The 17,017-nt window shown below is 39.0% G+C and overlaps 1 protein-coding gene across 5 annotated transcripts in view; it reads right to left on the bottom strand.

The window, feature by feature from the left end:
• Window positions 1-17,017, bottom strand: part of CNOT2 (CCR4-NOT transcription complex subunit 2) — a 74,618-nt gene that overhangs the window by 37,187 nt on the left and 20,414 nt on the right. For 2 of the 5 annotated variants that reach the window (XM_083366452.1, XM_083366453.1), the window contains exon 2: window positions 16,172-16,239. The exons of 2 other annotated variants lie outside the window; for them this stretch is intronic. The gene's annotated coding sequence lies outside the window, so the exon portion shown is untranslated. The remainder of the gene's footprint in view (window positions 1-16,171; window positions 16,240-17,017) is intronic. One more of the 5 variants, XM_083366454.1, reaches the window with a different exon arrangement.

Genomic DNA, 17,017 nt, shown 5'->3' with positions numbered 1-17,017 from the left:
CTGTCCTGTATATATTAAGCCAGAGGGAACATTCTGTAACAGGTAACTCTTTCCTATTGCTTATAATTTGGGAACAATCACAACTAATGTCAAGGTAGGAAAAATTATATGATATTTTATTCAGATATCTGAATTAAAAACAAGCTCCAACTGCTCTCATGTATTCAGCCTTGATACATAGAATTCCATTTCCACTTTATCTGATTTATTAGATTTACTACCCACCTTCCTTTGGAAATTCAAGGCATCATATAGTGCTCTGTTCTCCAATTTTCCCCCAGTGCTATTCCTATTAGTAGGCTGGGTTGTGACATAATAACTAGCTCACATACCCTCACTCAGTTTCTTTGGCTGAGGGTACCCTTCAACCAAGGCCTCTTCAGTGGCATTTAATATTTTCATCAACAGAACACAATAGCATTTTATGACAGCAGATAGAAACCTATGGCTTAGTTGTTAGTCGAGCCCACCACTTTGTCCAACCATTAAGACTGCTGAGACCAGTAATTCTTAAAACAAAGAATGCTACATTATGTTAATTCCAGGTATAAAGTCAGAAATATTACAGATGTTATTGAACCAAGTTGTATGAGTTGATTGAGTACTATAACTTATTTATCTATCTTTTTACGATCTATAATGTGTACAAGATTCTTATATGACAAATGGATATTTTCAATTAGTGGCAGAAAAAAATACATTTTTACCATAATAGTAACTAGACTTACATCTGCAAACAGAATTAAACCTGGATCATGTTTCTAAGAAAACCTATGGATTGTGAATCCAATGCACTTAATGTAAAATAGTTGATCTGTTTTACCTTATACATCTGAATAATATATAAAGAATGCAATTAGTGGGCCCAAAATTGTAATTTAATATATGTACAGTGAAGGAAAAAAATATTTGATCCCCTGCTGATTTTGTGCATTTGACCACTGCAAAGAAATGATCAGTCTATAATTTTAATGGTAGGTTTATTTTAACAGTGAGAGACAGAATAACAAAAAATATTTGCATTTTAATGAGTGAAATAAGTATTTGACCCCTTCGCAAAACATGACTTAGTATTTGATGGCAAAACCCTTGCTGGCAATCACAGAGGTCAGACGTTTCTTGTAGTTGGCCACCAGGTTTACACACATCTCAGGAGGGATTTTGTCCCACTCCTCTTTGCAGATCCTCTCCAAGTCATTAAAATTTTGAAGCTGACATTTGGCAGCTCGAACCTTCAGCTCCCTAAACAGATTTTCTATGGAATTAAGATCTGGAGTGGGGACCCTGGGCATTTGGCTGCTTTCTGCCCCAAGAAGCAAGGATGGGTGTCTGTAACCGAGCTTGCCCAAAAAAGCCACCTGCTCCTCTGTCAGGAAATGGCCCGAAACCGACCTGAAGGGCATTTTGGGTAACGCCCTTCAGATGCTGCCCACGGACCTCCATGGCATCTGATATTCTCCTCAGGTTGCCCAAGGGGATTCCCGCCCATGTATTGATTGACTCTGGTGCCGCCACAAACTTTATGGATGCAGCATTTGTGGTCTTCTCAGGGTGCCGCCGGTTAAAGATTGCCGGCGGGTAACACCCAGGGGTAGGGCCTTCTCAGTGGGCGCGCCTGCCCTTTGGAACCAGCTGCCCGCGGAGCTTAGGACTGCCCCCGACCTCCGTTCATTCCGCCGGGACCTGAAGACCTGGCTCTTCGAGCTCTCTGGCCCAGGCTGAGAATTTTTAATTTTAATTTTAACTGGGGTTTTTATTTTCTCTCAGGGTTTCATTTAATCTTTTTTAAATTGTTTTAACTTTTGCATTGATTTTCTTTTAAATATCCTGTAAACCGCCCTGAGTCCTTCGGGAAAGGGCAGTATATCAATCAATCAATCAATCAATCAATCAATCAATCAATCAAATAAATAAATAAATAAATAAATGGGTGGTTCCCCAGTGCCTGGTGGAACCGCCGATGTTAGTGGAGACCACTGATGGTCGAGTGCTCCTGTATGGCCCAATTAAGGCCGCCACACAACCGTTATGTATGGCCATCAGTTCACATGAGGCCATCCAGTTCTATATTACCTCAGACCTGCATTTCCCCATGGTCTTGGGACTGGCATGGCTACGGATGCATGACCCACGGATTTATTGGTCACAGAATTTGGTCACCTTCCCAAGCTTACATTGCATGAACCACACCCGACAAATCTGTGCTGGCCAGGTGGAGGGTCCCCCAGGGGTCTCCTTGCCCTCCGAACTGGCAAATTATGCTGATGTGCTCAGCGACACTGAGGTGGATCAATTGCCTCCGCACAGGCCCTATGACTGCCCCATCGATTTAGTCCCTCCCAGTAAGGTGTTTATATTCCATGTCAGACCCTGAGTTGGCCGCGTTGTGGGACTTTCTGGGCAAGAATTTGGCTCAGGGTTTCATTCGGCCCTCGTCCTCACCAGTGTCCGCACCCGTACTTTTTGTCAAAAAGAAGTCTGGCGAATTGAGACTGTGCTGTGATTACAGGAAATTAAATGCTATCACAGTGCACAATCGATACCCGCTGCCCCTCATCCCTGAACTGGCTCTGGGAGGCAAAGATCTTTACGAAGTTAGACTTGAGAGGAGCCTACAACCTCATCAGGGTGCAGTCGGGTGATAAGTGGAAGACGGCGTTTGGTACTCGGTACGGGCACAAGTACAATGGTTGCATGCCAAACTGGAGAAGTGCCAGTTCTACCAGATGACCATCAATTTCCTGGGTTACCGCATTTCTCCTGAGGGCATTGCCATGGAGCTGAGTAAGATCGAGTCTCGGCAGAGTTGGCAACCCCCATGTCGTATGAAGGATGTCCAGCAACTTCTTGGGTTCGCCAACTACTATCGGGCTTTTATCTCCGGTTTTGCTACCATGACAGCCCCCCTCACTTGGCTCCTGCAGAAAAGACTTGGTTTCAGTGGGATGCTCCAGAACAACGGGCTTTCCAGGCTGTGAAGAAAGCCTTCATGAAGGAGCCCATCTTGAAACATCCTGACCCGCAACAGCTGTTTGTCATGGAGGCAGATGCCTTCGACACTGCCATTGGGGCGGTGTTACTCCAGGCAATGACACCCGGCAGTGCCCTCTTCCCTTGCGCTTACTACTCACAGAAACTGAATCTGGTGGAGCGCAATTACACCATCTGGGAGAAGGAGCTACTGGCCATCAAAGTGGCGTTCGAGGCTTGGAGGCATCATCTTGGGGCGCATCAAATCGAGGTCCGGATGGACCATAAAAATTTGGAAAGCCTGCAGACTGCTCAGAAATTGAACCAATGCCAAATTTGGTGGTCTCTTTTTTGTGTGAGGTTCAATTTCCATGTAATGTACATACCCAGTGGTCACAACCAAAGAGCGGATACTCTGTCCTGGAAGATCAAATATTCCCGAGCAGAAGACATGCTTCTGCCCAGGACAGTGCTCCCTGTTGAGTCTTTTGCTGCGTTCTAGGAACCAATAGAGGTAAGGGCTCGGATTTAGAAAGCTCAGCAGTAGAATGTGTGGGTGGCTCAGCGAAAGGAGGAGGTGGGGCCCAATTCTCCATGGACAGTCACAGATGGACTTCTCCACTATCGTGACCAGCTCTATGTTCCGAGAGGGCCACTCAGGGTTCTCATCCTCTGCCAGTGTCATGATAATCTGGCAGAAGGGCATTTTGGCATGCTCAAGACCCTGAACGTGGTCTCCCGTACCTTCTGGTGGCACCGAGTCTGACCCGATGTCCAGGCCTATATCATGTAGTGTACCCAGTGTAGGCACACCAAGTCAGTGATGGGGACCCTGCCTGGATTATTGCAGCCCTTGCCAACGCCCAAAAGCCCTTGCCGACGCCCAAAGGTCCATCAGGAAGTCCATGGACTTCCTGATGGACTTACCCCCATCCTCTGGATTCACGACAGTGTTCGTGGTGGTGGATATGCTGACTAAGATGGCACATTTTATCCCGTGCCATGGCGTGCCGTCAGCCCGTGTTCATCCAGCAGGTGTTCCAGCTGCACGGCCTCCCTGATAGGGTCATGTCAGATAGAGGGGCTCAATTTACAGCACGTTTCTGGCAGGGGTTGATGGATGTGTTGGATGTCAAGATCTGCCTCTCGTCTGTGGATCATCTCCAAATTGATGGCGGGACCAAGAAAGTCATCGGAATCCTCAAGCAATATCTGCGCTGCTATGTAAATCAGCAGCAAAACAATTGGGCAGACTATCTGGTGGTAGCTGAGTTTGCATTCAACAACTTGCAGCACACCTTCACAAAGATGACACCGTTCTTGGTCTATGTGGGATATCATCCCTGCTTTTTCTTTTTCCCCGCTAGACTCATCGGTGCCAGCAGCGAACAACTACATGACAGAGTTACAGGTGATCCATCGATTGGTGCGGTGACAGAGAAGGCCACGGCCGACTACAAAAGGTTTGCTGATTGGTTGAGGCGGGATACGCCTCCACTAATGGTGGGAGATCGGGTATGGCTGTCCATCAGGAACCTACCGTCAACCTGGCCAGCCAAGAAATTAAGACCACTGATATCTAGGACCGTTCCCAATTGAGGCTATCATCAATCTGGTCGTCTATTGCTTAACTCTGCCACATTCCCTACAGGTACATCCGGTCTTTCACCAGTCTCTGTTGGTTCCTGAGCAACTGGCATGTCCACTCCGAGCTGAACCTCCCCCACCAGAAGGTGACGGAGACAGTGCTCCCGAGTACAAGGCCGCCAGCATTTGGGACTCCCGTTGGCTGAAAGGTTGCTTTCAGTACCTGATCGAGTGGAAAGGCTACGGACCAGAGGAGTTCACCTGAGAGAATGCAACCGCCGTTCAAGCTCCTGCCTTGGTGACTGCCTTCCATGAACAATTCCCATCCTGACTGCATCTGTACCGGCAGACCTGGGGGAAGGGCCCTGCGGGATAGTGTTGTGATTCCGTGCCAGCCTGTGATCCCGGAACTGAGTCTGGGGAATCTGAGGAGGAGGGGGGCCTGGGGAGCCATCAGTCAGAGGAAGGCTCTGATGAGCTCCAAGACTTACATTCCAGTGAGGAGCCTGGCCCTTCCGCTTGTGCTCAGGATGAGATGCAACTGGGTGGGGAGGCTGGGTCGGACTTGGAGGATGCACAGCTGGAGGACATGAGGGATGCCCACAAACAAAGATAGGCCAGGAGAGTAGGCCAGAGGGAGCAGTGGGGCGATTCTGGGGGAGGGGGAGAAGGCATTGAGAAGCCACGCCTTGAGGACTGAATTACAAAAAGGGAATGTGTGGGTGGTGCTGGTTGCTGAAGACAACCGTTGCAAAGTTCTTCATGGGATCACGTTCTGTTGGTATTGCCGGTGAATAATTCTGTTGTGCATTGTGTTTCATGTAGACAATTTTCTCCATTTGGATTGTGTTTTGTTGCCTTAGTTTTTGGATCATTTGGCAGATTTGTTACCAATATTAAAAGGGGTTTTTTCTTTTCTTCTGAGTCTCCAGCCTACTTGTCAAAAGGGGTTTTGTCCTTGTGCATTTAACAAGGATGTACATAGGCTGGGACAGAACACTGACAACCTTGGACAGCTCTTTGGTCTTGGCCATGGTGGAGAGTTTGGAATCTGATTGATTGCTTCTGTGGACAGGTGTCTTTTTTATAGGTAACAAGCTGAGATTAGGAGCATTCCCTTTAAGAGAGTGCTCCTAATCTCAGCTCGTTACCTGTATAAAATACACCTGGGAGCCAGAAATCTTGCTGATTGATAGGGGATGAAATATTTATTTCACTCATGAAAATGCAAATCAACAGTATCCTTTACTGTAAAATTTCATTAACTTTTTTGAAATGTGTTTTCCTGGATTTTTTTGTTGTTATTCTGTCTCTCATAGTTAAAATAAATCTACCATTAAAGTTATAGACAGATCATTTCTTTGTCAGTGGGCAAATGTACAAAATCAGCAGGAGACCAAATAGTTTTTTCCCTCACTGTAAAATTTGCTTTATAAGGTAGCCACTATGCAGTTGTACAGTATCTGAAAAGTGCTATAAGTAAAAATAGTGTATGGTTTATATACAAAAATCTGATCAATTACAGCTTTAATTCTAAGAGTTATATTTTGTTAATCCTTTAATCAGGCTTTGTGATCTCCAAGTTTTATTCAATCTACTCTTCTAATTTAGACAATTTGTTCAGATAATTTACAACCAGCTCAATAACCAAATATGCATATTTACTTATGGGGTCTTTCAAAACTTATAGTGAGAATTCAAATCTGGTAGAAACCTGATATAGATACAATAAGAAACCACTATCATTTGTAGGAATAACCTTACTTGAAGGGAAGAAAGTATTTTCCTTGTTATGTACTTTGCTTTTGTTTCTCTTCAAATAATGTTTAAGCTACATTAAGGTAGATTACGTACTCAGCTACCTAAGTCAGGTCATGTTTAATGTGAATCCAACTAATACAATATTTGATTTAGTGCAAATTATAAATTGATACCAGGTCACTCTCCTCCTTTCCTTCATTTACGCCCCCCCCCCATTTTGACGAGAGACATGTTTGGATAGCTTACAAACATTAAAGCTACTACATATTAAAATAATAAAGAAAAAACCCTAACAGTAATAAATATTGTTGAATGATGGGAAGAAGGGGAACACAAAGTATATTTAATAAAAATTCAGTTAATGAGAGGCTAGCACATGCACAGTCGGGTTTGGGATTTTGGACACTGCTAATCTTCATATGTGCAAATTGGAGAAGATTCTTTCAGAGGAAAACAATACAATTTTTTAAAAAGAAGCCTAGAACATTAGAGCAAAAATCTGATATATTGAACAAGAACGTGTTGTTAGGAACACTAAAATAGGATAAAAAGTTAGAATGCCTGACTGCAGTTTATTGCTCAGTTGCTAGGTTATGTCTGACTCTGTGACCCCATGGACCACAGCACACCAGGCCTCCCTGTCCTCCACTTTCTCCTTCACTTTGCTCAAATTCATATTCATTGTGTCAATGATACTATCTAATCATCTCATACTCTACCATCCCTTTCTCCTTTTGCCCTAACTACAGTAGAATGTATTTATTTTAATTTGGCTTTCTGTAACTACTTTGTTAACCATATGTTTAAATTTTAAGTACATTATTGGTATCCTTTACTGTAAAACTTCATTAATTTAAATATAAAAATTATGCCTAAAACTTTTCATTGCTTATTTTTAACAAGCTGGAACCAATTACCGTATTTTCCATAGAAATATTACTTTGAATAGTGCCAAATTTCAATAGTGACCATTTTGAGGGATTTATTAACCACACTAATCGAGACTCACCTATATCTTATTTTTATAAATTTAATCCTTACAGTGAAAGGTAATTTTTTAAGTGAAAATTATTTTTAACCTACCAATTTTTGTATGTTGTTTTGGGCTGGCTTTTATTTTTTTAACCCTATGTACCCAATATTTTCTCAAACGTACTTTACAGTGCAAATAGACAAATAACAAATAATCCTGCAAATAATAAAACTAGACAATAGTTGTATGATTAGGTGGTCAATCAAATGAAGTTGAATCCTAAAATGGTAGAGGCATTGTGAACTTGTAGTTTATGGGTCTGGAAAATTAAAGGGCCTTTGTCTTTGAACAGATATGCAATCTCTCTGAATGAATAAGTGTACAGACTGAGTAAAATTTCTGAATGTATCTTTATTACTCTAGGTGACATACATTGTCTGGAATACATTCAGCAAACTTCCCTTGACAGGGATGGTCATGTTTTGGATTCTTGTACTAATACATTCTACGTACATTTGTCCTTGAAAATTATTTGAAAATTGTAATAAATACAGAATGCAGCTGTGAAGCTATTTCTAGAACACTCTTCAGGAACTATATAGCACTGGTTTAAAATTCTCTATTAGCTCACAAAGACTATCAGTTTGACTTCATAGTGCTAGCAGTGATGTTTAACAGTTTACTTGAAGATGAACCGACCCAGAAGTTAAGCTCTTCAATGTAGGCATGCCTATGTCTCACAGCTGGAAGAAATATGTCACTCTTTTGTTTTGCTACCCTGGCCTTGAAATTCCCTTCAATAGTAACATTCTATTCTAGAATCTAGATGAAATTTAGCTTTTTATCCTTGCATTTGGGATTTAGCAGGGTTTTGCCCCTGAAATGCCTCTCTGTATTACTGCTTGATTGTTTTTAATTAGTTGTGTATATTACAGAATTTTATTCTTATTTTTTATGAACTGTAACTGTAAGTGCATTTATATATACTCTGTTCTATGGAAAAACTCTCTTCATTCTAGAGAAAAACTAAGATTTCAACAAATCTATTAATTGTATTGGTGAGCAAAGCTGTCATAGCCTTCAGCAATCTTTTAATTCCAGATTAGATATAAACAGATTATCAACCTTTGTAAACAGTAAAAGTCCCTGAAAACCTAAATATCAGCAAAAATTATCCAACCATATTAAAGACATATCAATACACCAATACCTATCAGTTCAGTGAAAAGACACTAGTCATGATGACAATTAAATCCTGAACTAAACTAGATAATACAGTCCTGGAATTGGTACTGATTCCTTAGAAACTATGGGTGGAGCAGTGGGCTAATGCCTCCTTAAGTAACACCAGCTGCCTGCAATTAGTGCAGGTTCGCATCCCACCAGGCTCAAGGTTGAATCAGCCTTCCATCCTTCCGAGGTAGGTAAAATGAGGACCCAGATTGTTGGGGGCAATTAAGCTGACTTTGTAATAATGCCGCTTGGGTGTGTGTGTGAAAGCCCTAATAAGCAGGCATATACATAGAATGAAGGCTACTGCTAAGCTTGTAAGCCGCCCCGAGTCTTCGGAGAAGGGCGGGATATAAATGGAATTAAAATAAAATAAATAAATAAAATAAAGAGAGAAAGGCAAATGAACCTGTCAGCTGGATCCTGAAACCCAACCAAAGTCATCTCCATCTCTGCACCTACTTGATTTGACTTATATTCTTTTATTTTAAAAGTAAGAAGGAAACTACCGTGCTGCAAAGCACAAACACAAAGAATACTTTTTTACATTATTTTCAAGAATATGACTGGATCCCCAAAGACATTTGAGGCATTTTTAAAAGACAGCTATGACGAGCCTGTGGCCCAGTTTAATACTTGAACTCTAATCTCCTGCTGCACCCCAAAATGAATTTTAAAAGCATCCAACAAGAATCAAGAAAACGATGGGGCATAATCTTATTAATTTTCTGGTAAAAAGGCATCATATGGGATTGGAAGAAGACCAGACTGAATTAATGACAACTATACTACACCAAACATGGAGATTTGAGCTATTAGAGCGACAATTAAATGACTATAAAGGGATCGCTCTCTTTGAAAAATTGACAACTGGATGGATTCAAACAACGTATGTAGGAAGAAAGGGAGAGACATTTCAAAAGTTAAGAGCAGTGATATGGAAGCCTGCGTGGCACAAAAAAGAAAGCTAGAGTTAGATTTAAAAAATGGATTTTTTTTCTTAACGTTGGGATTTGTAATAATAAAGCTTAAAATCTTTTAATGGGCCAAGGGGAACTGTTAAAAGATATAAACTGATTTTATGTTTAGGACCTAGATTTCTAAGGGAATGAAAATTGGCTACTAGAACATAACTTTGAATTATATTATAAAACTTGGAATGATACAACAAAAGATATTTTGTTAATCATTGGCTTCCGGTTTGCGCGCGTGGCGCTTCCGGATGCGCAGGAACAGTCCACTTCCTGCCGTCCGTTCTTTCTTTTTTGGAGGACCCTGAAAAGGGTCGAAAATCGCCCTGGAGGGGCGACTACCGAGAGGAGGCCTTCTCTGTGATTGCGGAAGGGCAGCAGCCCTCCACTTGAATCCGGGACAACTCCTTTGGCCCGAAGAAGAGACCAGCCATAAAGATGGCCGATCATTAAGGCGCTCCCTACCGAAAGCCAAAAGCACTATCTAGCACTAAGAAGCAATCTGGAGGACCTGGGTGAGACTTTACCTTTCTTACTCCCTTAACTATTTTCCTGTGGGACTTTCCTGAAAATTTCTTTCCCCACTTTTTGAAAAAAGGGCAAATATCTACTTTGGGAACAAACCTTAAAAACTTAAAGAAATTCAAGTAATTCAGCAAAGAAATTAAGTGATTTTATCTGTATTTACTAAAAAACCTCCTAGTTTTTTGGTGGGGATGTACTACCCTATTTCCTCTCTAAGCTGTGAATTAAAGAAAAAAATTGGACTAATGCTACAAAAGTTTTATATTAATTTGGAAAAAAAGAAAATTTTTACATTGCATTTTATATGCTATTGATGACATCTTGTGGCGAAACCTGGTACAGCAAGTAAATTTTTCTCCTGTTGTGAGAGCTGACTGAATAACAGAGCTGTCCTTGACATTACTTTTAAAGATAAGTGTGGGAACACCTGGCACTGAAAACAACTCTTGGAGGTGGATAATCTTTGACTATTATTAAAATAGCCTCCATGGAAGATTTAGCTGCAAACAACGAAATGGATGAATATATGCCACCACTTGATTATAAACTGATACTGGACACGATTTTGGCAATGACAGAGCAAATTAAAGCCAAACTGCAAGAAAAATCTGACAACTTAAAGCCACCAAATCAAATTCTGACCTTAAATGAGGAAATAATAATCCAAGAGCAAATAGAAGTGGAAACTAACACTAAAATAGGAGACTTCAAAGAACAACAAATGTAACCTACAGAGAATCTTAAAGTCCAAACTTCAATGTCAACTACAAAGCTTTCAACTCAAAAAGCAATAGCACCTGAAGAAAGCAATATTAAGAGTGAAGACACTAAAGGCCTTCAAATATAATTTATTGAGAATTCAACTAATCAAATGACAACCATCACACCAGCTACTACTTTCTACCTAATCCAGATGGAATTGGAAGAAGAAAAAGACGTGCCTGATTTAATGACAACTATATTACATCAATCATCAAAAACTGAATTATTAAAGCAAAACTTCAATGGTTACAAAGGGGACACTTTCTTTGCAAAACTGACATTTGGATACTCTCCCTGGTTTCAAATAAGGGGCATAGGAAGAAAGGGAGATACATTTGAGAATTTAAATACGCCAAAAGGGAAACCTGATTGGCACAAAAGGAAGGCAAGAGTTAGATTTAAAAAACTGAGCTTGTTTCTTTTTTGGGATTCCTAAAGATAAAATACCTTTCAATGGATTAAGGGGAATCTCTAAAAAATATTTTACATTTAGGTTGCAGATCTGTAAGGTAAAACAAAAGTAATCTTTTAGAATATAATTCTGAATTATATTATAGAATTTGGAATGATATATTGAAAGATAGCATTTTAACAATTGATGTATGGTTAAGACAACTTATAGAATATATTAGTTGTTACTTTTGAACTATATTATAGAATCTAGAATTTTATATACAAAAGATAGTATTTTAATAATTCTTGAACGGTTAAGACAAAGAATATCTTTCTAATAATTGGTGATTTGTTAAGATGAAAACTAGATTTTAACGGTAAAACATAATAATGTTTTGTAATGAACAATGTAACTTTAGTAGACAAGAGAATTATTCTTTATTGAAATAGGGAACTGTGGGTTACCCCAAAATTAAGCTTTCTTTCGTACATTATAGGCTATTCTAGAATATTCTATTGCAATTAGATAAAATTTAAATTCAGGATATTGATATGTATTAGTGAAAATATATTGAAAATTTTGTTAATTGACGGGGTTACAACTAGAAATGTATTAACTTGACTATTTTGACTATGTGATAATTAAGGGAATCAGAGAGGGAATCCCTGTTGATGCAACCTGAACTATTTACAACTTATTTGTTATTTTGTTATTTTGACTACCCAACCAACATATTGCTTCACAAATACATGTATGTGTAAATATTAAAAAATCAATAAAACATATATATAAAAAAGATATTTTGTTAATCATTGATGAATTACAAAGATGACAAATAGAATATGTTTTTGAAATAAAACAAGAATGCACTTAAATGAACATATTTCAGTTATGATAATTACTATATAATGAAATAGGGGAAATGTGGGTCACCCGAAAATTAAGTTTTTTAGATACTATAGGCTAATTTGAAGCACTGTATTTAAATTAGATAAAACTTAAAAACAGGACATGGATAAGTATATGTGAAAATGTATTGATAATTGCTCTGACAGTGTCACAACCAGAAATATATTAATTTGATTTTGATGTTGTGACTAAGGGAATTGGAATTTTTGTTGACGTGCCCTGAGCTATGTTCAAAAAGATTTTGTTATTGGACTTTTGACTATCCAATCACCACATTGCTTCATAAATATTTGGATGTAAAATTAGAAAATTAATAAGACTTGTTTTTAAAAAAAGAATCAAGGAAATGATGGGGCATAATCTTATTAATTTTCTGGTAAAAAGGCATTATATGACTTTCATCCCATCACAGCAATTATTTTGTGAGAATGTCCGTAACATGTTATTAACATTTCAACTACAGTCCCCAAATATTAGCCAGAAAAGCTCAAATACATTGACCCCAAAATCCTGTATCAATCTCAATGTCAGACTTTATCAATTAAAATTTTTACAATCCAATGTTTGCATTTTGTTGTGACTCACACCCTCACCACTAAGAGGATGGACTAGGCAATATGCTGCACATTGATCTGTGTTTGAAAATTACCTGAAAACTATAATCATGTGCTGGTAGACAAAGACTGCCATAACCATGCGACGATACCAATACTAGTTTTATTTAATTATTTCAATTTTTGTTTTCTTTTTTAATCTTTGCTATAGTGGAAATATCTTTAATTGCCAAATGTTGCTCTTGTTAGTGCTGCCCAAATAATGTAATAAATGCATACAATCAGATTACATATTCTGAATTCATATTTGTCCAGATCAGAGACCCAGAGTGATTGAAAGAGCCAACATGGATGATCATAATTTTATTTCCCAGCTTTCAGGCCTATGATGCTGCTGCATTAAATATCCCGGTGACTATGGCTAGAAGAATCTTCAGCTTCAATATTGGTAAGTTACCAGCTAAACCCTCAAATCTTGTTACAAAGATGGATTTATCAAACAGCAAGTAAACTATAACAGGGCTTTTCAACTGGTGGTACGCTTATCAACCTGTGGTACTTTGCCACGTGGCAGGTGGTACGCGACCATCCTAGAAGTGTAGGGGGGGGAATGAGCTGAAGCTACCCAAGTCTGAGGGAGAGGTAGCTGCAGCTGCAGGACTGTCTGGGCTCGGCAGAAGCCCCAGGAGCAGACAGGGCTCCAGCTGATTGGCGCTTCCGAAAACAGCTTGAAGCTGGAGGTGAACTGAAGAAAAGGGGGGGGAGGAAAGGCTAAAAAAGGAGGTGGTTTGGGCGGGAAAGGGAAAAAAGACAACAGGGAAAGGTTTAATCCCTTTAAACAAATGTAATTAATTTTACCCCCTTTAATTGGGTCTGTCTATAGCAGGCATGTCAAATATACTGAAACCATTGCCAGCAATGTGGAAAAAGTCACAATACGTTACGTGACATCACAAGTTTCACATGCCTGGTCTATGGCTTTTAGAAAGTTTTCTTTGAAGGTAAACAGGCTTAATTTAAATCTAAAGCTTTTCGCAATTGCCTTTCAGTCTCGGTTGCAACATTGTGACACATGACAGCCTGAAGCAGCTTAAAGAAGAAGAAAAAAGAGTTTATGTGTTTCTTTATTTTGTGAGCCTTTCTTGCTTTGCATTTGATTCCTGTGTCTTTAAGGGTACAGGGAAGGGATTGGGGGCGGGGGGGGGGGAAAGGTGCGCATTCTTACTACACTCAGAAGGAAGAGAGGAAGAAGAGCTGACAAGCTAGCTCAGGGGTCTACAAACTTAGCAACTTTAAACCTGTGGACTTCAACTCCCAGAATTCCTCAACCAGCCATGATGGCTGAGGAATTCAGGGAGTTGAAGTCCATAAGTCTTAAAAATGCCAAGTTTGAAGACCCCTGAGCTAGCTGGTAGTGGTGCATATTAAGAAACATGGATAAATTCATCATACATTTGTCAGTGCAAAGGGAAAGTGATTCAGCAAACCAACAGCCACCAAAGAAATTAAAAATGGTACTTTTTTCCTTTTTTCTACAGTTTATAATATTAGATTATAGAATAAAACAAAAAATACAAAAGCAAATATTAGGACACAGTGGGAAGGAAAAAGGGGGAGAAAGTGAGGGGAAGCAGGGGAAAAGAACAGACTTCCTCTGTTGCAGTTGAAGGAAGCATTAACACTGAACCTCAACTTTTTACTTTTCCATAATTTTATTTTATTTTTTATTTTAATTCCATTTATATCCCGCCCTTCTCCGAAGACTCAGGGCGGCTTACAAGCTTAGCAGTAGCCTTCATTCTATGTATATGCCTGCTTATTAGGGCTTTCACACACACCCCAAGCGGCATTATTACAAAGTCAGCTTATTGCCCCCAACAATCTGGGTCCTCATATTATAAACTAGCTATTTCTATAACAACAAATGAATCTAATCAGTAAAACCCAAAATCCCTCCCTTTTTTTTGGTCATCAAGTTTTTGACATCTTGCTAAGCACTGGTGGTACTCGAATATTGTCATGTCCTAAAAGTGGTACAATCTGTGAAAAGGTTGAAAAGCCCTGGACCAAACATGGCAAACCTTTCAGAGACTGAGCGCCCAAACTGCGACCTAAAACCCACTTAAGTATCATTGGGTGCCAAGTGGGCATGGCCCACTGGAGGAAAATTCCACTTAGGGTTAGGGTTAGGTCACCATGAACCCATACAGTAAAATGGACATCGCCAACAAACCCGGAGTGCTTGGGTATGGTTAGGAGGGCACTTACTTTTCTAAGCTGCCCTATCTATGTTTCCTGGTAAAATACATGGGAAAATCCCATTGGAGGAAAATTCCACTTAGGGTTAGGTCACCATGAACTTATACCGCAAAATGGACATCACCATTTATTTATTTTTGTACACGGTGGCGGACGCCTAAAGCGAAAAGGTTTTATAAAACCCATCTGAAGGCCACCTCTGGCATGTGTGCCATAGGTTCGCCACCACGGCCCTGGACTATAAGACAGCCTGGCAAGATAATTATGAATGAAACAGCCAACAGAAACTCCAGATGCAAGATTTTCTTTCTCCATAATTCTCCAGTTTATCTAAGTCATTCAGTCAAGGATTAAAGGTCCAGTAAAAACAAGTAACCACTTTGGAAGTAGCTTCTCTAGCACTGGACTTGCCAACCAAGACAATGCTTCTTCCAAGGTACTATATAAAGTAGGTGATACAACTACATTTAAAAGCCAGGATATTTCTGGAAAATGCTGACAATTCTGGACTGCTTTGGAGGAAAAATTGTTTATACATCATGACTCCCTCAGAAGAAGTTACAGATAAGAATCCAGATTAAATACAATGTGCTCATGGTCAATGTAGTGAAAATGTCCATTTCTATATTTCCAATTAGAGAAGAAAAACTAGTATTACACAACTGAAATGTTAATTTCCATTCCCAATCACTCTTCCCTGACCAACTATGATGTGCAATATGAAGCTGCTGTTCTAATGGACAAAATATATAGGGGGGGAGACTTTTTAAAAAAAATTAATACTGATTTCACAATTTACCAACTCCCCTGGAATAAAGGAATCAACAACTCAGGAATTTTAGCAAATATGACTACACAAATAAATGTTAAGATTAAAATAAATATTATCTTGAAAAATGGGCATTTGGGAAAGTTTAAGGTTTTCAATATATTGTACAAATAATGCTGTAAGTTAAAATTATTATAAATATTACAATTGCTACGTATGATTTATTGAGAATGCAAACAGCAGCAAATAATATATTGCCAATTCAGTTTAAAGAGAGCTAAATTTTAGTATTGTGGCCTTACATTAAATCTATTTCAGGAGCTACATTCCTATTTAGACGTTATTTTTTCAACCATACATATATTTAACACAAAAAATAAATATACAACATATTTATCTTATTATTCCTAAACTTCTTCAAATATTTAGCAAAGAAATACTTTATCAATCAGTTAAAAATCTTCCTAAAAGAATCACCTAACACACACTAGGAAAATATCTACCTACCTAAAAACCGTAATTTTGCCCATTAATTTTTTTGTCTGTTGAAGCAAGCAAGCTTTGATGGATACTTCCTGTAAATGAAGTAGATTGAGTTATTAGTAAAGTTGTGTGAATTCACAACATTATCAAATACAGCAAGTTTTATTTTATTTAAAAAAATCAAACATCAAACTAAAAAAAACAAAGACCAATTTATTTGTTATAGGAACTCTGAAAGTACAACTCAAAACACTGTAACAATTCAAAAAATATGCTATCTATGAATTTGTCTTTATCAGTCTCTGTTCCAAATTTAATCACCAAAGGTTAATTGTACTTTTCTTTTTCTTAAAATCTAATTTAAAGAACTCTCAGACTTCTAAATATGTTGTTTAGGGTGTACTGTCACTGTTAAAAAAGCTATTCTCCAAACTTACAGTATCACTGAGGAATAAGTGTATACGTGCTGCCATAATTTATAAATAAAGTGCAAAAATATTTAATGCAGGTAGTCCTTGACCTATGACCTCAACTGACCCCAAAATTTCTGTTGCTAAGTGAGACATTTGTTAAGTGAATTTTGCCACATTTTGTGATCTTCCTTGTCATAGTTGTTAAGTGAATCACTGAAGTTGTTAAGATAGTAACATGGTAATTAAGTGAATTTGGCTTCCCTATTGATTTTGCTTGTCAGAAGGTCACGAAAGGTGATCACATGACCCTGGGACACTGCAACTGTCATAAATATGAGTCAGTTGCCAAGTGTCCGAATTCTGATCTCATGACCATGGGGATGGTGGCAACAGTTGTACAGCACTTTTTTCAGTCCTATTGTAACTGAATGGATGAACTGTTGTAAGTCGAGGATGA

The sequence above is a fragment of the Vipera ursinii genome (genome assembly GCF_947247035.1).
Source record: "Vipera ursinii genome assembly, chromosome: 6".
Classification (NCBI taxonomy): Eukaryota; Metazoa; Chordata; class Lepidosauria; order Squamata; family Viperidae; genus Vipera; species Vipera ursinii.
Note: the sequence above shows the minus strand (reverse complement) of the source record. Positions and strands in the feature narration are given on the sequence as shown.